This window comes from Acinonyx jubatus, chromosome B4 (genome assembly GCF_027475565.1).
Source record: "Acinonyx jubatus isolate Ajub_Pintada_27869175 chromosome B4, VMU_Ajub_asm_v1.0, whole genome shotgun sequence".
Lineage (NCBI taxonomy): Eukaryota > Metazoa > Chordata > Mammalia > Carnivora > Felidae > Acinonyx > Acinonyx jubatus.
In genome coordinates this window covers 22507885-22531514 of record NC_069387.1, presented here as the reverse complement: position 1 = coordinate 22531514, position 23630 = coordinate 22507885, and the positions used below count along the sequence as shown (strand labels likewise).

Below are 23630 nucleotides of genomic sequence, written 5' to 3'. Positions count from 1 at the left end.
CTGAAATTGAATGTGTTCTTTGCAAATAGAATGACCTTCACTTGGGGAATAACAGACAGAATTCCTGCTTTGGTAGGAATTTAAGTCAGACCAATCTGGGTGATCGTTATAATCACTTGCATAACTTATAAAACTACAGATTTTTGTTCCCACCATTAAGCTAATGAATTAGAATCCCTGGAAGTGAGACTGAAAAGCCTTAACTTTAAAAAAGATTCCCTGGTGACCTTCCAAGTTTGAGAACAACAGGCCTAAATGACATTCATAGCTCCTTCCAAAGTCTGAATTCTTATGGTACCCTGATTTTGGAATTTTTCTGACCAAATTGAAATCAGTATAAAGAAAACAGGCAGAAATATGGAGACAGAATTTAAATGACTACGCCAGCGAACACTTCGGGATTAACATTACAATTTTTTTCTTCTATCTGTAATCGTATATATTTCTACAGGTCATTGGTATACCAAAGTAATATTCGTTTCATATCAAATAAACTTTAAGTCAAAAGAGCACTTTAAAATTCAACAGTGAGATAGTCCCACTTTTTTGTATGTTATATTTTAATCAGAAGTTACCATTTTAAAACTGATAGAATTCTGTGGTCGTATTGAAGCTATTGTTACCTTTTAGCTGTATTAGAAAAGTAATTTGTTTCATGTCATTGACAGAAGGGTATATTTTCTTTGAGCAAGTAACTGGTAGAATAATTTCTTCTGTGCATCTTATAATCATTTGTTCATATTAACTTTGTGTCAAGACTAGGAAAAGTTACAACGGCAGAAAACATATATATACACATTATCTCTATATATGTGTTCTTTCATATATATCATTCATGTATATATATGGTACTCTTTATCTGAGTATGCATCCTGAAGGGTTTCAGAAAGCATTCTAACGTAAGTAATAATTATTAACAGAATAATTCCCTCTACATACCCTTCCTCTTTTAACACTAGCCCCTGTTCTGTCTGTCCATTGAATCCATTTTGTCTTTCAATCTCATGGACTGTGAGATGCACTAGTTATCCACATTGTGTTATCACAATGCAAATACAATGTAAGCTAATTATAGAGTCCAATTGCTAATTCTGCAAAAGAAGCAGGATTTCTTGAAGCCATTGAAAGTAATGTTGGAGAAGGAGCAAAGCCACCGACCGACTGGGAGGATCTGACAGAGTGAGACCAGTAGAGAAATGGAGAAGGCATAACGGCGGTTGATAGGCATCTCAAAAGAGAATGATTTGAATTCACAGGATTAAGAGAAGCCTTTGAGAAAACTGATGTCCTTGAATGTCATGGCAAATATGCGATGTATTTCTTTTCTTCTAGGAAGTGATGTTTATCTTAGACCCCATGGTTGAATCTCTGTTTGCCAAGAAATACTAAAAAGCAGGTATGAATACATCAATAGAAGAAGGAATAGCAGTGGTGAATGGACTTCCTTTGCTTTCTTTTCCTAGGTAAAGACTGTTTCTGAGAGTTAATAGGAAATCCAAACTTCACTAGTTGCCTTTGATGCAAAGCTGTTTAAACAGAGGTCCATGGCTTGCTTCTTCAAAGGTCCTGCTGTTACAGTAGTTGTTAGATGCCCAAATATTTTAGGGTTCTGAATATTTTAGATACCTTGGCCTTCAAAATTTTTTTTAAGTTTATTTATTTATATTTTGAGAGAGAGAGAGCACAAGCAGGGAAGGGGCAGAGAGAGCAGGAGGTAGAGAATCCCAAGCAGGCTCTGCACTGCCAGCATGGAGTTCGATGCTGGGCTCAAACCCACAAACCATGAGATCATGACCTGAGCTGAAATCAAGTTGGACACTTAACCAACTGAGCCACCTAGGTACCCCAATGCCTTGGTGTTTTTAATCCCTTTATTGAAGTATGATTGATATGTAAAAAGCTGTACATATTTAATGTGTACAGCTCAGTGAGTTTGGGGATAAGTATATACCATGAAATTATTCCCTCCATTAAGGCTATAAACATAATCATCACCTCCCAAAGTTTCCTCTTGCCTCTGTATTATTGCTACTGCTATTTGTACTATTATTATTATTGTTATTTTTGTGGTAAAACCCGTTAAATTAAGATCTACTGGGGCACCTGGGTTAAGTGTCCAACTTCGGCTCAGGTCATTGATCTCACAGTTTGTGAGTTCGAGCCCAGCATTGGGCTCTGTGCTGATAGCTCAGAGCCTGGAGGCTGCTTCGGATTCTGTGTCTCCCCCTCTCTCTGCCCTTCCCCTGGTTCCTCTCTCTCTCTCTCTCTCTCTCTCTCAAAAAAGAAAAAAAAATCCATCCTCTTAGCAAATTTTAAGTGTCTAGTGCAGTATTGTTAGTTATAAGCACTGTGCTGTATAGTAGAATTCCAGAACCTTGCATAACTGAAATCTTGTACCCTTTGACAAGGGTTACACTATACACTATAGACTTAGTGGGAGAGACTAGGTGTCATTGGAATCTCACTCGGGGTGGTATGAATCAAATAGAATCCGTCACTGAAGATATTGACAAAACCTCATTTCATATTCGTAGTTTGTGGTTACTAGAACTGCATCTGCTCTAGATAAGAGATAATGCAAATTCTCTTCAGTTTAGAGGAACTTGGAAGAGGAATCGTTTTTCCCTGTTTAATCCTTAGCTTCTGTCACCACTCTCGGCTGCCTTTAATTTGATCATCATAATCTTTTATCTAACTCTTACCTTGAACTAGTTGCTGAAACACCATGCTTGGATCAAGCGGGATCTCTAGGAAAAAAGGCCGATACTTAAGGCTCTGAAATTTTCGTATGTCTTCAGGATGCATAAGGATACCAAAAACATATGGCTTAGAGAGTGAATACTACTGGATTTTGCCAAGCTATGGTGAAATGTTTAGCAGATTTTTGACAGTATGTCTTTTCTAGTTGGCTTTGAATTGACAGCGGACCAGATAGCAACTTTATGTCAGTCTCTGGAAAGGATTTCAAACTTTAGAAATCAGTTTGTGTGATTAAGAGGGAACACAGAAGATACTGATATCAGGAATAAAAGAGGGGACATCATTCAGAGCCTGCAGACATTTAAAAAGACGAAAAGGGGATATTATGGACACCTTTATGTCTGTGAATTTGACAGTTTAGATGAAATGGGCAAATTCTGTGTAAGAATTCTGGTACCTGTTCAGACTTGTTTGCGTTTGTGGGGGGTGTGGGTTCCCACCCCAGGCAGTGCTCCAACACCAACTAGGTGTCCTACAGTTCTACTCAGTTCTGACACTGTGTGCCTGGAGATAACCTCCTAGCATCAGATTATCAGATCCCACAGATTAAGGGCTCATTCCTGGAAGGCAGCCCCCTCCCTTCAGCTGCCAGGTTGTTGCCTGACCCACCAGCTGTCGTTGGCTGTAGATCAGAGGTTCCTACAACCCCCTCCTTGGGTTTGATTACTTTGGTAGAGTGACTCACAGAACTCAGAAAACCATATTACTGACTAGATCACTGGTTTATTTTAAAAGAATACAATTCAGGCACAGGCGGATGGGGGAGATGCCTAGGGCAAGGTGTGGGGCAAGGGTGTGGGTATAGAGCTTCCATGTCCTCTCTAGGTGCACCACTTTCCCCAAATCCTCACATGCTCACCAACCTGGAAGCTTTTGAACCCCATCCTTTTGGGTTTATAGTGAGGCTCCATTACATATGCATAATTGATTCAATGATTCGCCATTGGGGAATGATTCGAACTCCAGCCCTCTCTCTTTCCCTGAGGTCAGAGGGTTGGGACTGAAACTTCCAAGTCTAATCACAGGGTTGGTTCTCTTGGCAACCAGCCCCTATTCTTAGGTGCAGTCCAAAAGTCACCTCATTAACACAACAAAAGACACCATTGTTGCTTTCCCCACTTAGGAAATTCCAAGGGTTTTAGGAACTCTGTGCCAGGAATGGGGATGAAGACCAAATATGTATTTCTTATTATAAATCATAGTATCACACCTTGGGAGATACAAATTACCAAAACTGGCACAGGAGAAATAAAAAAAATCTAACTAGTGTCATAAATGTTAAAGAAATAGAATTTGTAATGAAAAACCTCCCCACAAAGAAGACTGCAGATCCTGATGGCTGCACGGATAGAGTCTATCACGTGTTTAAGAAAGAAATCCTACCAATACTATACAAACTCAAAATACGAGGTGGAAGAACACTCACCCTCTCCTTTTTATGAGACCCAGCATCAGCCTGGTAATAACTAGACAAGAACGTTATAAGGAACGTTCAGACCAAGAACCATTATGGCTGTAGATAGAATTCTTAACGAAATGTTAGCAAGTCAAATCTGTCAGTATATGCAAAGGATAATAATGTCATGATAAAGTGGGAGTTATCCCAGAAATGAAAGCTTGTCATTTTAACATATTAGTAATGAACAAATTTAACAATTTAACATAATACAATTAAGGAGAAAACTCATATGGTCATCATCTCAGTAGATGCAGAAAAAGCATTTGACAAAATTTAACACTCATTCCTCATAAAATCTCTCAGAAAACTGGAATATAAGGAAATTTACCCAATTTGATAAGGGAGTTTTATGAAAAAAGCTCCAGCTATCATACGTGGAGAAATCTTGAATACTTTGCTAGCAAGGTTAGGAACAGGGTGAGGATGTCTGCCCTCAGTACATCTATTCAGCAACGTACTGGAGTCCCTACTTAGTGTAACAAATCATGAAAAGGAAATGAAGGAAGGAAAAAGGGAAGGAAGAAGTAAAACTGTTTATTTGCAGACAACATGATTGTGCACATAGAACTTTGTAAGGAATCTACCAAAAATACTTTCTAGAACTAGTAAGTAGATTTTGCAAAGTCACAAGACACAAGGATACAATGCTACTGTGCAGAAATCAGTGTATTTCTATACATTGAACAATTGGAAAATGAAATAAAAACATAGCCTTATTTTAATATCTTAAAGACAACCTAAATATGGAGAGATACCCTATGTTATGGATTGGAAGACTCAATATTAAGATATGACTTAGCCACAAATTGCTATATAAAACCAGTTCAATCCCAGTTAAAGTTCTAGCAAGGCTTAACAAAAAAATTTTTTTATAAATAAGTTAATTCTAAAATTTATTTGAAAATGCCAAGGACACAGAGTAGCCAAAACTGTTTTGAAAAAGAGTAGTTTTATATTACTTATTTATAATACTGTTTTATAATGTTGAAAGCTACAAAAATAGAGACAGTATAGAATTGGCATAATGATAGATCTGTATAGCAGTGGAAGGCAGTGGAGAGTTGGGAGACCCTTGTGTGTGTATTTGATCATTTGAATTCAGTGAGATTATTCAGGTGGTGCTGGAACAAGTAGATATCCATATGGACAAACATGAACCTTTACCTACATGCCACAGAAAAATCAACCCTAAATAGATCACTGACATACATGTAAAAGCTAAGACAATAAAACTTCTAGCAAAGAACAAAACATGTATGACTTTGGGGGTTAGACAAAGAGTTCTGAGACAGGACACAAGAAGCACTAACCAGAAAAGAAAACAAACTGATAAATTGGATTTCATCAAAATTAAAACCTTTTGCTCTTTGTAAAGCACCGTTAAGAGAATGAAAAGCAAAGCCACAGGTGGGGAGAAAATATATTTGTAAAACATACATCTGATCAAAGACCTGCTTCCAGACAACCCAATTTTTAAAATGGGGAAAAGTTGAACTACATAAAAGAAGATATAGGAACCGTATTTCAGCACATGAGAAGATGTTCAGTGGTGTCAACCATTAGGGGAAAAAAATGCAAATTAAAACTACAATGAGCCACCACTGTACTCTTACTAGAAAGCTAAACGTAAGAAGAATAAAAGTACCAAGGGTTGTTGGGTAGGTGGGGCAGCCATACTCTTAAACATTGCTGAGAGGGATGCAAAATGACACAGCCATTTAGGAAAATATTTTGGCATACATTTATCATGTGGCCCACTCCTAGGTACTTACCCAAGGGAAATGAAAACCAATGTCCTCAAAAAGACTTGTACATTAATTTCATAACAGTTTTATTCATAGTATTCCCAAATTTGAAGCAACCCCAAATCCATCAATAAATAATGGTATATCCACATAATGGAATGCTGCTCAGAAATTTAAAAAGAAGTATTGATATACTCAACAACACAAATGAATCTCAAAATGTTGAGAAAAAAGAAGCCAGACTTGGAAGAGTGCATAACGTCTGATTCTAGAACTGAGTAAACTAAGCCTTAGTGACAGAGTGCAGATCACGGGTTGCCTGGAGCTGGGAGGGCTTTGATTGCAAAGGAGCATGAAGGGAGTTGAGGTGATGAAAATGTTCTTGATTGTATGGTGGTTGTGGTTATATGGGTATCTATAGTGGTCAGAATTCACTGAACTGTGCATTTTATAGGGGTGCACTTTCCTGTATATAAATTAAACTTCATCAGAATTTATGTAAAAGGAAAGCAGTTTGACAACATCAGATTTTAGTTAAGATGTAGAGCACCGTGACCTGATCAGAGTGTAAAATGCCACCATATTTTTAAAAACCTTTGTCATTTTCTTATCAAGTTCAACATATACCTACTTTATGATCTAGCATTTTCATTCCTATGTAATTACCCCCAAGGGAAATAAAACACACGTTCACACAAAAGGCTTGTTCAGGAATGTTCATAACAGCTTTATTCAAGATAGCTTCAAACTAGAAACAACTCAATGTCTATTAATAGGAAAATAAATAGGTTTTCATGTATTCCTACTGTGGAATCCTTTTTGGCAATAAAAAGCAGCAGGCTGCGTGTGCATGCAGCAATATGGATGAATATCAATATAATGAATAGCACGATGGATGCACATTGCCTCTGTGGGTAAAGGGGATGATTTCCAGAATGACTGGGACACACGGCAAACTTTCTGGGGGTGATGGAAATGTTCTGTCTCTTGAGGTTGGGGGGAATTACTTAGATGCATGTATTTGTAACGGTTCATATACACTTAAGAGCTATGCTTTATAAGAGTTAAACATTGGAAATGTTTAAATGTGTAAATATTTATGCCTCAATGAAAATATATGAAAAATGCAATTAAGAATACAAGACACTGCTCACGTGAGCCGCACACATTGTTCTAAAACCGGAACAATATGGAGATTAGGATGTCACTTGCACAAAGATGACACACACATTGGTGAAGTAGTCCATATTTTTTAAAAAATGCAAAACAAGGAAAAGAATTAAATATAATGAGAAGTTAATGAGAAGTTAATGAGAAGTTGTCTTTCCTCACTCTCAAATCCTCCAACTATATTTTTTAAAAAGAAGGAAATCAAAATACTTTTAGCTTCTGTGATTTCTAAGATCTAATTCCAAAGCTTTTTTTTTTTTTTTTTTGAGAATGGTCAGGGAGAGAGAGTTGCTGTACCTTTCAGAAAGTTGACCTCTTAAACCTTTAATTTATAGCCCTAACATCATATCATTACATCATATCATTGGACTTCTCTTATCCTCCTAGGTAGTTTGGAAAAATTCTTAAGTTTTGTTTTTTGATAGAGAAATTTTTTTAATTTTTATTTTTTTTCTTAGTTGTAGCTAACATTGAAAACTTAAAGATAGTTGAATATGAAAAATTATTGAAAAACTACATGTTCTGTAGATTTTAAGTTGCAAAATGTTGATATGTCTTGGGTTTAAGGAGACTGGCATACAACTATTAGGCAATTTAATTTTATCTCAGCCTTTGATTTGTTTTGGAAGCCAACATAAATAAGTAAACTTCTCTGAATTCAGTTTGTAAAAAAAAAAAAAAAAGTAGTTGATTTGTTTGCTTATGACAGTATTGTACTTAATTACTGTAGTACTAGATTCTTATGTAGGTAAGAGCCTATGTTGTAATGTTTCCCTTAGTTATGATCAGTAATTCATTATAGTTCATATTTTTTTCTTGGTTCAGAAGTTTTTGATTAACTTTTTTTATTGTGGTGAAACACACATAACATGAAATGTGTACCATTTTTACATGTACAGTTAAGTGCATTAAATACAATTCACTGTGTTGTGTAATGATCACTGTTTCTAGAACATTTTCATAATCCTGCACAGAAACTTTGTACCCACTGAGCTATAACTCCCCATTCCCCTAACCCCTAGTAGCCTCTATTCTATTTTTTTAAAGTTTATTTATTTATTGTGAGACAGAGAGCACAAGCAGGGGAGGGGCAGAGAGAGAGGGAGAGAGAGGATTGCAAGCAGGCTCCACGCTGTCAGCGCAGAGCCCAACACAGGGCTCGAACCCCATGAACCGTGAGATCATGACCTGAGCTGATATCAAGAGCCAGGCAGTTAACCGACTGAGTCACCGAGGAGGGGCGCCTACTCTATTCTGTTTAATATGAATTTTCCTGTCCTAGATAGCTCATATAAGTGGAATCATACATTATTTGTCCTGTTGTGCCTGGACTATTTCACTTAGCATAAAGTTTTTAAGGTTCACCTATGTTGTAGAACGCATCAGAACTTCATTCCTTTTTATGGCTGAATGATATTCTTCTGTATGTACATAGTGTATTTTCTTATCCATTCCTCTGTTGATATGTACATTTGGGCTGTTTTTGCCTTGACTATATATAGTAATAATGCTGCTGTAAATATTGGTGTACAAGTTTCTGTTTGAACCCCTGTTTTTAATTCTTTTGATTATATACTCAGACATGGAATTGCTGGGTCATATAGTAATCCTGTGTTTAACATTTTGGGGAGCTGTTGAACTGTTTTCCACAGTGGCTGACCATTTTACATTCCTACCAGCAGTGTATGAGCCTTGCAGTCTCTCCACATCCTCACCAGTACTTGTTATCTTACATTTAAAATACTACTTTTTTAAAAATCGTAGCCAACCAGCATATGGATGAAGCGAAATCTCATTGTGGTTTTGATTTGCATGTCCATAATGACTACCGATGAGCATCTTTTCATGTGCTTCTTGGTTGTTTATCATCTTTGAAAAATGTCTGTTCTAGGTCTTTGCCCATTTTTAAATTGGGTGTGGTTTTTGTTGCTAACTTGTAGGAATTCTTTATATTCTGGATATTAATCCATTATCAGATATATGATTTACAAATATTTTCTCCCGTTTTGTGTGTTTTCTTTTTACTTTCCATACAGTGTCATTTAGTGTATCCGATTTTTAATTTTTATGAAGCCTAATTTATGTTTCCCTTTTGCCGCCTATGCTTTTGGCATCATAATGAAGAGACTGTTGTCAAATCCAAGGTCGTGGAGAATTTCCATGTTATCTTGTAAGACCTTTATAGTTTTAGCTCTTAAATTTAGATTTTTGATCCACTTTAGGCCAGTTTTTCTATATGGTATAAGGTAAAGGTACGACTTCATTCTTGTGGATATCCAGTTTTCCCAGCACTGTTTGTTTGAAAAACTATCCTCTCCCCATTGAATGGTTCTGGCACCTATATTGAAAACGAATTGCCCGTATATGTGCGGATTTATTTCTGGCCTCTCTATTCCATTGGTCTATATGTCTAGCCTATACTACAGTGTGCCAGTACCACTGTTGTAGTTTTATAATAAGTTTTGAAATTGGGGAGTGTGAATCTTCCAGCTTTGTTGCATTGTTCTTCTTCTTCTTTTGACAGTACTCAGTACTCGTCATGATAAGTGCACTCTTTAATCCCCATCATCTATTTCACCCATCCCCCCACCCACCTCCCCTCTGGTAACCATCAGTTTGTTCCCTACAGTTAAGAGTCTGTTTCTTGGTTTTCCTCTTTTGTTCCCCCTATGTGTGTTTGTTTTGTTTCTTAAATTCCACATCTGAGTGAAATCATAGGGTATTTGTCTTTCTCTGACTGACTTATTTTGCTTAGCATTATACTCTCCAGCTGTATTCATGTTGCAAATGGCAAGATTTCATTCTTGTTTATGGCTGAATAATAGTCCACTGTGTGTGTGTGTGTGTGTGTGTACACCACATTTTCTTTATCCATTCATCTATTGATGAACTCTTGGGCAGCTTCCATAATTTTGCTATTGTAAATAATGCTGCTATAAACATAGGGGTGCGTGTATCCCTTTGGATTAGTGTTTTTGTATCTGATTTTTTTTAAAAGCTAGGGTCTAGGTAGCTGTGAGTAGCTGTTTACAAAGTCAACCTGTATAATCTGTTGATTCTCACAAGCAAATTGGCCATTGGACCCCCAAGAAAGAGTAATGTTGGTGATAGTATTTTTTAAGCTTTCCTCTTTAAATAGTTAAATCAGATAACACTTCTTCTTTGAAATATTTTAATGTGTTCTGGTTCTATAGACATCTTTATTTATTTAATCTTTGTTTCTGCTAATCTCCTTCCTCTACTGTTTTATAACCTGTAAGCTCCTGGAGGTTTTATGGTGATGGTTTTGCTTTTCTGCAGATAATATGAACAGGCAAGGTCAGGAAAAAGTGAATTTGTTTCTGTTAGATTAACTGTGTATATTTCTAGAAGATTTTGTTGGCCAGGATGGTCTCAAACCTCTAGTTGGAAGAGAGCAAAAATACAGATCATCAGAATAGATCTCCAATAGCTGGAAGTAAAAGAGTAGTTAAGCCTTTGCAAAAGGTGATATGGTTGTTAAAGAGCTGTGACAGTTTATTTTTTAAAGTTTATGTATTTATTTTGAGAGAGAGTGAGCATGCAAGCATAAGCAGGAAGGGGCAGAGAGAGAGGGAGAGAGAGAGGGAGAATCCCAAGCAGGCTCTGTGCTGTCCATGTGGAGCCCCATGAGGGGCTTGAACTCAGGGAACTGTGAGATCATGACCTGAGCCTAAACCAAGAGTCAGATGCTTAACTGACTGAGCCACCCAGGTGCCCCAAGAGCTGTATAGTTTATACTTGTTTTTGCCTAAAAATACATAAATCAGAAAAAAGTTAATTAGTAGCGCTTTGACTTCTAGCATGCAATATTTATTTATTTGTCTCCAGTTTTGAGTGTCACAGTCTTTCAATATTTTTTATTCCTATTGCCCTTTAGGTGTTTATACTATGGGCATTGACTAGCCTTTTATTTAATCTTTTTAAATTTTTTATTAAAAAAAATTTTTTTAATGTTTATTTTTGACAGAGAGAGAGAGAAAAAGCATGAGTGGGGGAGGGGGAGAGAGAAAGGGAGACACAGAATCTGAAGCAGGCTCCAGGCTCCGAGCTGTCAGCACAGAGCCCGACGTGGGGCTCGAACTCACAGATGGCGAGATCATGACCTGAGCTGAAGTCGGACGCTCAACCGACTGAGTCACCCAGGTGCCCCAGCCTGTTTAATCTTAATATGCCTTTTGTAAGTGCTAGGCTGTAATGTCTGTTTTCCTGAAAACATACAGGGAGATAAAGTAGATTTTAGATATTTTTTTAGGGTTTTAAGAGTGAACACTGAACCCTTATTAAGTACCTTAACATTTATTATGTACCTTATTTAATCCTGACAATCACCATATATCACATATAAAAAATGTGTTTTTGAGGAAAACTTGAAGTTCATTTAACGCTGAATCACTGTGGCAGGACTTAAAGCACATCTGCTTCTTCCATGTGTCTTCTTACTGTTCACCAAGAGCCAGATGGGGCATTTACTCAAGCCAAATGGCCGATCCGTTGTCTCTTGAATATATGGGAAGTCTGAAGTGTTCTCATGTCTGATCTTGTTCATTTTGCCTCAAATGCCTTTCTCATGGCTTGTCGTTTATGCAATTCCCACACTTCCTTCAAAATTTGGCTCAGGGTTTATCTGCTTATAAAGCTTTCTCTGACCTTAGTGACCCTAGGTGAAACTGATGTTCCCAGTTCAGGGTGGATGGTCTTGCTTTCTTTGGTCTTCTCCCCCCGCTTCTTTTTTTTTTTTTTTTCTTTTGGACTCTTGCTGCCTAGTTACCCTCAATTCCAGTGTTATTTGTACAGATCTGTAATCCAAAGTCCTTGTGTTTTTCAGAATCCAGAAGTCTTCAGATTTTAGAAATGTAAGATGATGCAGGTTCTGGGACAGCACCCCGCTATCAGTAATTTCTGCTGACAGTGTATGAATATTTATCCTATAGGGAATAAATAAAAGCTTAGAAAGAGCTTTGTGTCAGGTCATGGAAGGGCAGATTTTGCCATTTGGTGAGTTACAAAAAATGTTTTGACTTTCAGGGTTGTTTGAATTTCAGAAGTGTCAATATGGGATTATAGATTAACTAATTTTTTAGAAGTATGAACCATATGTTGTAAAAAAAAAAGTAGTGATCGTATGACTTTATGATTTTTTTGCTTAATTCTTTCCCTTTACTTACAGAAATGATCAGTTCCCTGATCAGCTTTCAAAGGTGACCTATATGTATGTATTTATCTGCCTATCTAGTATTATTAGCTGACAAATGCAAACATAGCTCCTAGGTTTCAATTTTTATCCTAGCTCCAGTTATCCCATTTTTGACCAGTGGTAGCCTCTTCAAGTTTTCAACTGAGTCCATGAGACATGAGCCTGTGTGGTTTTCTAGCTCATCTTTTATGTACATTTCCTGCCCAGGACCTTAGAACAAGCCATTTCTCTAAGAAGTCCTGCTTTCTTTTAGTGGTGAATGGTATTTTGAGATCACATCTGGATCTTAGGAGTGTTCCTTGCCCCTGGGTTTCAGTTGTTTATGATCCTTTTCATATTAACTTTTTTTATTTTGAAATAACTTTAGACCCACATTTCTTTCATGTACATCTGAAGTAACCATAGGACAGTTGTCAAAACCAGAAAATTAGTATTGCTACAATATTACAATTGAAGTATACGCTGTGTTTAGGAATGATTGATAAAAGCTTGGTTATAGTTGGACCTTGAGTCTCTGAGTCTTTATTTATGTATTATTACTTATTTTTGGTATGTGCTTCTGTGCAGTAGCTCTTAACTAATAAGATCTATAACTCACCTGGGAACTTTTGGACATCAGATGCCTGAAACTTTTCCTTCCCCTCTCCCAGAATTTTTCAGAATCTCAATATGGGGATAGAATAGTATAGGTATTTGGGGATTTTGCTAGAATCCTGTCTGTTTCAACAGCTTAACGAGATCATTCAGGAAGGAAGCATTTTGTGTTTTGCTCACAATTGGTGATAATGACCCTTTGGTTCCCAGGATAAAAGTTAATCTTTTTGTTTTGTTTTAAGTTTATTTATTTATTTTGAGAGAGTGAGCCTGCGCTGGGGAGGGGCAGAAAGAAAGGGAGAGAGAGAATTCCAAGGAGGCTGTGCACCTTCAGTGTGGAGCCCCATGTGAGGCTCGAACCCATGGAACTGTGGGATCATGGCCTGAGCCGAAACCAAGAGTCAGGTGCTTAACTGACTGAGTCACCCAGGTGCCCCTAAAAGTTAATCTGTCTTAAAATGATTCACATTTGATGCTTCTAGTGCCAGAGATTCCTGTTATACTTAGAACCGTCCTTCAACATTTATTAACACATTCAAAAAATATTAATTGAGTACCTTCTAAGTGCCAGACATGAGGAAACACCAGTGAAAAATCCAGACATGGTCTGGTCTGTGCCTTCATGGATATACATGGATAATGAGAAGTACAAACAATTGAACACATAATTTTAATAGAATGCAATGAATATTATCTTAGGAGAAGAGTGCGTAGCTGTGAAAACACAGAACAGACACACCTCACCTAGTGTAGGGATCAGGGAATGTCTTCCTGGGAAGATTGTTTTTAGTCCGGTAGGAGTTAGCTAGGTAGAAAGAAGAATCTTCTGGCAGAGGGAACAGCCTAAGTCTTTGAATATGCCTAGTGGCTACAGCTAGAGAGAATTTTTAGTATCTTACTGGAGAAAAGAGTACAAGACCAAGGAAGGAAAAAAATCTAGAGGTGAGCAGCAGCCTTTATTGAATCTTTTCAAAGCATTCGGGTTTTCATAGAAATAGCAACTCTCATTTTTACTCCTGTTTCATCAGTTTGTATATCATCTAAGGTACATAACCACAGTAATACAAATAAAACCGACATAAAGAGGTGTGCAAAAACAAACTGGTTGTGTTGAGCGTGCATCTCATTTGGTGGGAGCAGAAATGAAGTGGCTAGAGACTGTCTTCCCAAACGTAAGAGTTGAGTTGCCATGGGCCCAGCCAGGGTTCATACAGCAGGAATTGAGGATTTTGGTTTGTCTGGCAAGTCATTTAGGCAGAGGTCAATTAAGCCAGTGTGTCCTATAATTATAGTTTGGGAAATAGATGAGCTCATTGAGAGAGATGAGAAAAGAGCCAAGGTCAGAACCTTAGGGAACACCACCAATTAAGGAAAAGATAGAGGAAGAAAAATCAGCTAACGATTTCAAGAAGAACTAGTTAAAAACAAGCTTTCCAGGAGACTTTGAATCTCATCCTACTTAGACTCTTAGCAGTCTCGCAACTTTGTTTATCTGTGTTTAACCTGGCTTTTGGCAAACTTATTTTGCCCTGAAAACCTTTTTTCACTTAACTAATTCATATTCTGCGTCCTATGGAAGAAGTAGGAACAGTTTTTAGGAAACACTGCCACAGGCAGAAAGGAACCAGGAAGGGATTTAGGTGGGGTAGTCATACGATTAGTGTGTAGTTTCAGAGATTGTTTTTGGTAGTCCTCTGGAGGCGGGATTCCAGAAAGGAGTGGGCCAGGGTGTTTGGGAGACCAACTAGAGGCCCTCGTGGTAAGCCGGGAGAAAGCCGATGGGGTCTGAATTTAGGCAGTGATAGTAGGAATAGCAAAGGGACCGATTCACACGTTTTAGTTGAAAAGACAGGATCTGATGACAGATGTGAGAGGTAAGGGAGAGGGAGTCTAGGATGGCTGGTTTCTGTTTCGGTGACCAAGGGGATGGATTGTGCCACCATACTGCAGATGAGGGACACAGAGCTGGTGTGGGTTGTGATGGGGAGATGATGAGTCCAGTTTGGGACATGTAGTATAAGGTATCGAGGTATACGCACTTGACAAGAGTTTAGACGTGAGATGGGGGCTTGGGAGAAAGGGTGGGGCCAAAGAGAGGTTTGCAGGTAATTCATAATTATAAAATCATGGGTCTGGAGGATGACATCATGGAGGGACAGCATAAGAGATGAGAGGTAGAATTCTAATGTGGACAGGAAGGAAGCCCATCTTAAGAATACTAATAACCATTACTTACTAGGGGTCTGTTAAACACTGTTTTAAGCATGTTACATATGTCATTTTATTTCATACTAGAACCCCCATGAGGGCAGGTGTTAGTATCTCCGTTTTATAAATGGATGAGCTGAAGCTCAAAGGTTATGCCATTAGCTCCTGGTCCTACATCTGGTAGATAGCAGTTGAGGAGGTGAAGTCTGTCTTACTGCAGTCTAGGCTCCCTTTCCAGAAGGAATGGTCAGAGAAGTAGGAAGAGAACCAAGAGAACCATGGCAGGGTACCCGGGATGAGAGACCTTTAAGGAGTTGTTAGCAGGGCGAGACGTACTGAGAGATGAAGACAGGATTCAGAGATGCCTTTGGATTGAACACAGCGTGGTCACTGATGCTGCCACAGCATCAAATGGGGAGCTGGTTTGTTGTGGGATGTTGTCAGCACGATGGATTTATTGTACCAGCTTCCCAAATTGTGTTTTCATGGACTCTATAAATGCTAGCCTACGACTTCCGGAAAGAAGGAAAAAGCAATCACCTTTTTAAAAATCAGATGATAATAAAGTCAGAATAAGGCTTTTGTGAGAAGTCTTTCCTTCGTGCTCTCGTAATTTACACGTACCGGTGTTTGGGAAGATGATGTAGTTCTGCCGGTTAGTTATTGCTGCTTGGACAGGAAAGGGAGGGGGAGAGCGTGTTTGCGGCTCACATCACTGCAGAGCTCTGGTAACAGCGCTCCGGTGCTGACGGGAGCTGAGTCAGAGAAGACATACACGCAGACTGTGCCCTGAGCCGTCATGGCCCAGTTCAGGATTTTCGACTGTATGATCAACCACAATTGGAGCTTATTGTGCAATCTGTATTGTGCGTGGAGTGGTCAGGTTTGTTTGATATATATATATGTACATATTTGCTTTTTAATTCAAAACTGCTATAATGTATAAAGCAAAAAAAAAAAATCAGTGAAAATGCTGGTTATAAAATCAGTATCTTCCTGTAACAGTGAAAAAGTAGTCTTTTAGACGTTACTTTGTGTTGAAATACTAGTTTAACAGGGCACATCTCAACTCTAATGATGTGAATTTCTCTAAGAGAATTACATGGACTCTTCAGTTGCACAGATGAGACTTTGTAGAGCTTTCTGTGGTGGGGGAGGGGAAGTTGGAATGAATTACTTAAAAATAAAACCAGGAAAAAATTAAAGCACTACAATCATAAAACAAAGTAAATGTTGTGTATTTTTGGAGACATTTCCCATTGTGTTTATAGTTAGGTAGGCAGGATTTTGGAATGAGTTGCTTTTTGGCTAGTTTTTCATTTTTCATGAAATATGGTTGATTTCTTTTACTGTGGGATTAAATGGAAGTTCCTTTTTGGACTTAGTTTGTTCCTGAACAGGCTTTTAGGAAATAGTTATTGTGCAATAGAGAAACTTTGCTGAGTATGTTTTTTATGAGAGTTGCCATATACGTTTGAGTTTTCTTCCCTAAGAAGCAAAAACTCTCTATTTCTCCTTTCAGCCTCAGTCAACATTGTTATTATCAGGCGCAGGCTGCTTTCGTAAGTCGCAAATAGCTCTGCACGTATTCAGCATAATAGCATCTCTCACAAAATGGAAAGATACTGGATGGTAGCTTTGTTCTAGTTACTGGTGAATCTTTAAAAACTATGAATTACTTACCTTACAGGGTTATTGATCTCTTTGTGAGTGTTCGCCTTCCTTATTTAAAACTGTTCTTTAGTGTTGTTTGAAATTTAGAAGAAAAGCTAAATTTAAAATATTGAAAGCAGTGAATGATAAATGAAATGTCCATCCCCCACCCCTCCAAACACAGCATCATTTCTCAGTTCTCCCATAAACACAGCATGAACAGAAGTTTATGAGACATGAATTTAGTTCTAAGTGGGACTTGTGGGTCTCCAGTACTTTTCTTTATGTCCTATTCTCTCTGTCCTGGAATGGTGAAAAGACTTTTTCATAGTTCAGGTTGGCACAATAGACTAACGTATCAGAAATTAGAGATGGAAAAGGTCATGTAGTCTATATTTCTTCCAGTGTAAGATTGATTTCAGTGCACTTTCTAGTTCTCTCCTAATGGATTTACATTACCGTAAAAATATGGATTTTGAATGGCTACTTAGAGAATAAAAGAAGATAGATACTTCAATTATCTTAGCATGTAAAATTCATAGTATCAGGAACCTACCAAAGCTGAAACTTAAAAAGCCCAAACCAAACTGAGTGGTTAGTAACTGGTTCACAGCTCTTACTGGACTTATTAGTCTCATCATCAGAAAACTTCCTAGTTTCAGGTCTAGGACCTTGTCAGGACTTTGGCTAATCCCAAAAGAATATTTGACTTGCGACAGAATCCAAGGATGAGTTGATCCAGTGAGCCGGCGATACAAAGTGCTTTTGGACCTGCTGTGGCCCGGGGTTCTGTAGGCTTGCTGTTGCAACTGCTTCAGGGCAGCAGTTGATTTTATTTGAGTTTATTTTCCCTGTGGTTTAGATCCAACAATAGGCCATTTGGTTGCTGGCGTCACTGAGAAGAGTTTGCAGAATTTAGCGTAAAGTGAGAATGGCATGTGACCACGTCTCCTGGGAGTTTATGCCACCCCTTAAAGTATTTGATGGAGGTTACAAACTCCGTGATTTGGTGGCTAGGCTTCGGGTTCCATAAGAGTGAAGAGAGTTGAGGGGCGCCTGGGTGGCTCAGTCCGTTAGAGCGTCTGACTCTTGATTTCGGCTCAGGTCATGATACCCTGGTTTGTGAATTCAAGCCCCACACCACACTCTGTGCTGATGGTACGGAGTCTGCTTGGGATTCTCTCTCTTCCTCTCTCTTTGCCACTCTCTCTGCCCTTCCCATGCATGTGTACACTCTCTCTCTTTCTCAAAATAAATGAATAAACGTAAGAAAAATATTTTAAAGAGTAAAGAGAGTTGAAGAGAGCCAGGTGTAAGACAGCAGGCACTGGTGGAGACTGTGGCAAACTGGAGAATCAGTTTCAGGAGACTGATACCATGTTGGACCTCTTGTCAATCATTTAGTTTTTAAGGGAAACTTTAAAATTAGCATCTTGATGTGAATTCATCCTAATTTTTAAGTGCTGGTGACTAATTCAAGTTTTTCAAAATACCGAGATCTAAGCAAAACACATCTGCAGCCAAATGGGACTTAAGGCTTCCCATGTATCATTTCTGGTTTCTAAGAAACTTCAGGGCAGCAGTTGATTTCATTTGAGTTTTACTATTGAAGCTAAGTGGTGGAAGGATGCTGCTGGAAAGTTTATGATATAGATAGGGAAATGTAGGAGAGAAATAAGAGGAGTAAAGGAAAGGGCAGGGTGAGGAGTGAGGGAGGCCGACTGAAGGAGCAGCAGCAGACGAGATAAATGATATGATGGGAACAGGAGGGTGCCTCAGTGGGCACGTTTCTCAGTTGACACTTTGTTGGCATACTGCCGGGAGAGTTCTGATTTGGGGTCTATTATTTATTAAATACTTGTACACTGCTGGAGGGAGGCAGTACAGTGCTGTGGCTAAGAGTACAGATTTTAGTGTCCAAGAACTGGATCCAGTGTCCAAGGCCCAGTGCATCCCTGGCTGGTGGCCCCAGCATTACTCACCTCTGCTTCCTCATCTTGAGTAGTACCTTCATCACAGACTGTTGTGAAGGTTAAATCAGATGACCTGGGTCCAGCATTTGACCCAGGGCCTGACACAATAAGTGCTTAACAGTGCTTACTGTAATTATTAACATATTCTAGGCTGGATAGTAACATATATAGGGGTGATATCGTTTGAGATCCATACTGGAAATAAAAAGATGGGAGCAAAGAGGTCTGTTATTTTAATTTTTAAAATTGTAAGCTAAGTGCAGAGTCAACTACAAAAATTGGAAAATATGAATTAAAATTGATTTACCTAGTTCAGTTACTCAAATACAACTCTTATTAATATTTTGGTATGTATATTGCAGTTTTTTTCCTGCCCACATAGTGTTTTTTTTTCCTCTGTGCTTGTGTAGTTTACAAGTTGTAATCATAGTATACATGCAAATTGTGACACAGATGCCATAAGGTGATGTCATTTTTAATGGCTGCGTGATATTCTAGAGAATATATATATATATATATCTCTAATGTAATCTTAATGTATTTAATGTTTATTATCTATATATTATTATGTACTTAATATTTCATATATTACACTATTAATATATTTAATCATTTAACTGTTGCCAAACTTTTAAATTGCTTCTAGTTTTTTTTTTGCGATTATAAATAAAATATGGTGAGTATCTTTGTGATTAAAATTGTTTTCACTGCTAGGATTACTTGCATATAGGATACCATTTCAGAAGTGAAATTACTGGGTCAGAGTGATAATACTTTTATTTATTTGTTTATTTTTTAGAGTGATAATACTTTTTTTTTTTTTTTTTAACTTTTAGAGAGAGAGCGCACGGGCAGGGGAGAGGGGCGGAGGCAGAGAGGGAATCTCTTACAGGCTCCCCGCTCAGCCTGGAACCCAGTGCAGACCTCCATCCCACGACCCTGGGTTCATGACCTGAGCCAAAAATCAAGAGTCAGATGCTCAACTGACTGAGGCACCCTGGCGCCCCGAGAGTAATAATACTTTTAAAGCATAACTTTTATAAAACACATTTCTATATTAAGAAAATCTTAGAGAGTAGAGTGTTCTTAGACTTTGTGAGAGATGAGTGCATTTTAAAATTTTATGGATGATAATACTTTGCATTCGCACCACACCATGAGGAAAAGAGGACCCTATGTTTTTCTCCTTTCTCTGCCTTGGTATATGAAATTTCAGCCGTTCTGATCAGTATTTGGAACCAGGGCTGAACGTTTGGTGGTGGTGGAGCTCAGTCATACAAAGAAGTTTGCCATTAAGGTTTCATGTTTGGGACATAACCAATAACCCATTTCTTGGTTTTCACTCAAGACCGGTGACAATCGATCTTGCCCGGCCCCTTATCTAGGGACCTCAGAAGGGATACTGGGAGGTGCCAAGCATGGAAGATCCTGGCATATCCTTCTTTTTATACATGTGCAGAGTGCCCACCCCGCGGTACGCACGGGAACGTGGCCCCCATTCAGAGCCCCAAAGACCGCCAGAGTCAGCGCAAAAGCCCAGGGCCCTATGTGATTCGTTCCCCTTCCTCCATTATCTCCATGACTGACCTTGTTTCTACTGACATTTCTCTGCTCCGTTGTCTCTAATCACACTGCACTCCTTGCTGTTTCAATCCCAAGGCTTTTGCTTCCGGTTCCCTTTTCCTGAAATGCTTTACTCCCAGACCCCTCTGCATGGCATGCCTTTTCACTTCCGTCAGGGTTTTACTCACACGTCTCCTTCTCAATGAAGTGTTGCCTTTAAATTCGTTGTAAAGTGTTACAAAGGGAAAAATAATCATACTGTTAAAGAAGATACATTTCTTTCTTCGAAAGAAGGTTGTAAAAATGGTTGGAAACTTTATTCCTTAATAGAAATAGTCATTCTGTGTTAAGTCCATTTCAGGGAAGAAGAGCCAGATTGGATTCCTTGAGTTGGAAACTGGGAGATAACCATACTGATGACTCAGGTGTATATTTTTCATCTCCTCCTCGGGGAAACCAAATGGCAGGCAGAAAGAGAGTCTGCAGAGACCTTTTGTGCTTCCTCCTTGAAGCTCTTTCCTCTTCTCCAGCTCCTCTCTTTGCTCCTCGATTGTTAAGAAGCAGTTGGTAGCCTACGACAGTCTGTTCCTTCCAGCTGTTAGAACAAGCTGCTGCTGCTAACACCGGTCGGAGGAGGCTTTCAGTTGATAAGCTAGGAAATTGGGAATAGGCCTTTTGACACTTAAGATACCTTAAATTCTTGCTAGTCCTAAGTGTGATCCACAGACCAGCAGCATCTGTGTGGCCAGGAAGTCAGTAGGAAATGCAGACTTCCAGGACCCACCCCAACCCTATAAAGTCAGAATTTGCATTTTAACAAGATCCTCTGGTGATTCTCCTACACAGTAAAACTGCCTTAAATGATGGAAAGAACTAAATGCTTACTTGACTGTTTTTCTATAAATATTACTTTACATTTTATCTTCCTTTAAGAATTAAGGGAAATGTAAGGTATTATAGGGTTATCACTTACTACGTGATTTAAATTATGTTTATATAAAAATTCTAAGTGGTTAATTGCTTCTTTTTTTTAAATTTTAGAGAGAGAGATTGAAAGGGGGAGAGGGGCAGAGGGAGAAGGAGAGAAACTCTTAAGCAGGCTCCACACTCAGCACAGAGCCTGCCATGGGACTTAATCCTATGACCCGGGAATCATGACCTGAGCCACAATCAAGAGTCAGATGCTCAACTGACCGAGTTATCCAGGCGCCCTACTTCTTTGTTTTTTGTTTTTTGATCAGGGAGCCTGAAAATGAGGGCTTCTCTTTAAGGATGCTAATGGCTTGGCTTTGCTAGGCAGAATGGTATAAATTGACTTTTTTCTCGGTTTGACCTCCAGGAGAACCCTCTCTGCAGCTGTGTGGCATGCTTTGTGAGTCATCTCTTTCCTCGTTATGCTCACTGCTCACTTCCCTACGAACGAACGGCCTTGTACTGGAGATGCGTAGTTGCGATCAGCGGGGAGTAATGCAGGAGAAACTTGCTGGTGGGCAGGGTGAAGATGGGATTACAGAAACGCTTACATGTGTAGGGATATGACTAGCATTGCTGCAATGCAGAGAGGGCTGATTTTCCATGCATAGAGTTTACAGGTGAGATCGGGGTGGGGGGTGGGGGGCTAGGAATTGAAGGAGCAAGGCGTCATAACCGCTGTGAGGTGAATTATTGGTTTAAGGCACAGGAGGGAAGAAAAACACCTCTCTGCCCTATGACTAGCTCCGTAACACCAAGCTTCCAAAATGCTGAAAGATGTCACAAGGAGCTTTAGTTCAGTGTTTCGTTCTGTTTTGTTTTAAAGAGAGATAGAGAGTACCAGTGGTAGAGGGAGAGGGAGAGAGCGAGAGAGCGAGCGAGGGAGAGAATCTTAAGCAGGCTCAATGTCCAGAGCAGAGCCTCATGTGGGGCTTGACCTGGGGCTTGGATCTCACAACACTGAGATCATGACCTGAGCTGAAAGGAAGAGTCAGAGGCTGTCACTTAACCGACTGAGCCACCCAGGTGCCCCTTAAGTTCAGTGTTTTGTGAGAGATAAAAAGAGCTAACGTTTAGTGGGTACTTACTATGTGTCAGATATTTTACATAGTTAGCCTCCTTTAAATCTTATAATAACCCTATCGAGATGATACTGTTTTCACACCCCCACTTTACAGGAAGCAGATTAAACATGGGGATAAGTCACTTGCCCAGGGCCGCACGCAGCTCAGAAGCTGCAGACCAGGATGCAGCCCAGGGAGTCAGACTCTGCAGCCGTTGTTCTTAATGCCCGTGCTATTCTGCCTCTGTCCTGAAGGGTAGAATATGGTATTCAGTGCATCAGTTTTTAAAACTGGTAACTCTGAAGCTGCATTAAGAATGTAAATGACAGGGGCACCTGGGTGGCTCAGTCAGTTAAGTGTCTGACTTCAGCTCAGGTCACGATCTCACAGTCCATGAGTTCGAGCCCCGTGTCGGTCCTTGTGCTGACAGGAGCCTGCTTCGGATTCTGTGTCTCCCTCTCTCTCTGCCCCTCCCCCGCTTATGGTCTGTCTCTTTCACTCTCAAAAATGAATAAATGTTAAAAAGAAAATTAAAGAATGTAAATGACAAAGGGTGCCTGGGTGGCTCAGTCGGTTGAGCGTCCGACTTTGGCTCAGGTCATGATCTCATGGTCCATGGGTTCGAGCCCCACGTCAGGGTCTGTGTGGACAGCTCAGAGCCTGGAGCCTGCTTCGGATTCTGTGTCTCACTCTCTGTCTCTGTCTCTCTCAAAAATAAACAAACATTAAAAAATTGTTTAAAAAAAGAACGTAAATGACAAAAATTATATATGTATATATTGTTGGTTGATGGCCAATATAGGAAGCAGGGGACAAAAGGAGACTAAAAAAGGAGTAACAGAAGCACAGATTGGGGAGAAAAGGCTTAGGAAGTCTGGAATGAGAGATACTCGGTACTAAGGGAGAGAGAAAAGGATGAACACTAAGGGTAAGACAGGTAAGAAAACACAAAGAGGGAGAACTAGGTTCTGCAATAGCTATTGGTGGTCGTGAGTGTTAGGTGCTTTTTGTAATGTGGGTTAGTTAATGTCACTCTCTTAGGTCTTTGCTCTGCTACTGAAACTCCAGCATTGCTAATATGCATATACACGTGTGATAATACTTCGAGGTGGTGACCATGGTATATAAGCAATGTAATTATCAACTGAGCCTATGTGAGCAAAGCTTAATGTTGAAATAAAGTTTTAAAAAGTAGCGTCATTAATTTCCTATAACAATACGCATAATTGCTTCTGAACTCAAAAGTGGTTAGGT

At 39.1% G+C, this 23630-nt stretch overlaps 1 protein-coding gene and 1 pseudogene across 1 annotated transcript in view; both read left to right on the top strand.

The window, feature by feature from the left end:
• Positions 1-23630, top strand: part of ARHGAP21 (Rho GTPase activating protein 21) — a 135152-nt gene that overhangs the window by 10303 nt on the left and 101219 nt on the right.
• On the top strand, positions 7118-7217 carry LOC113603773 (uncharacterized; annotated as a pseudogene).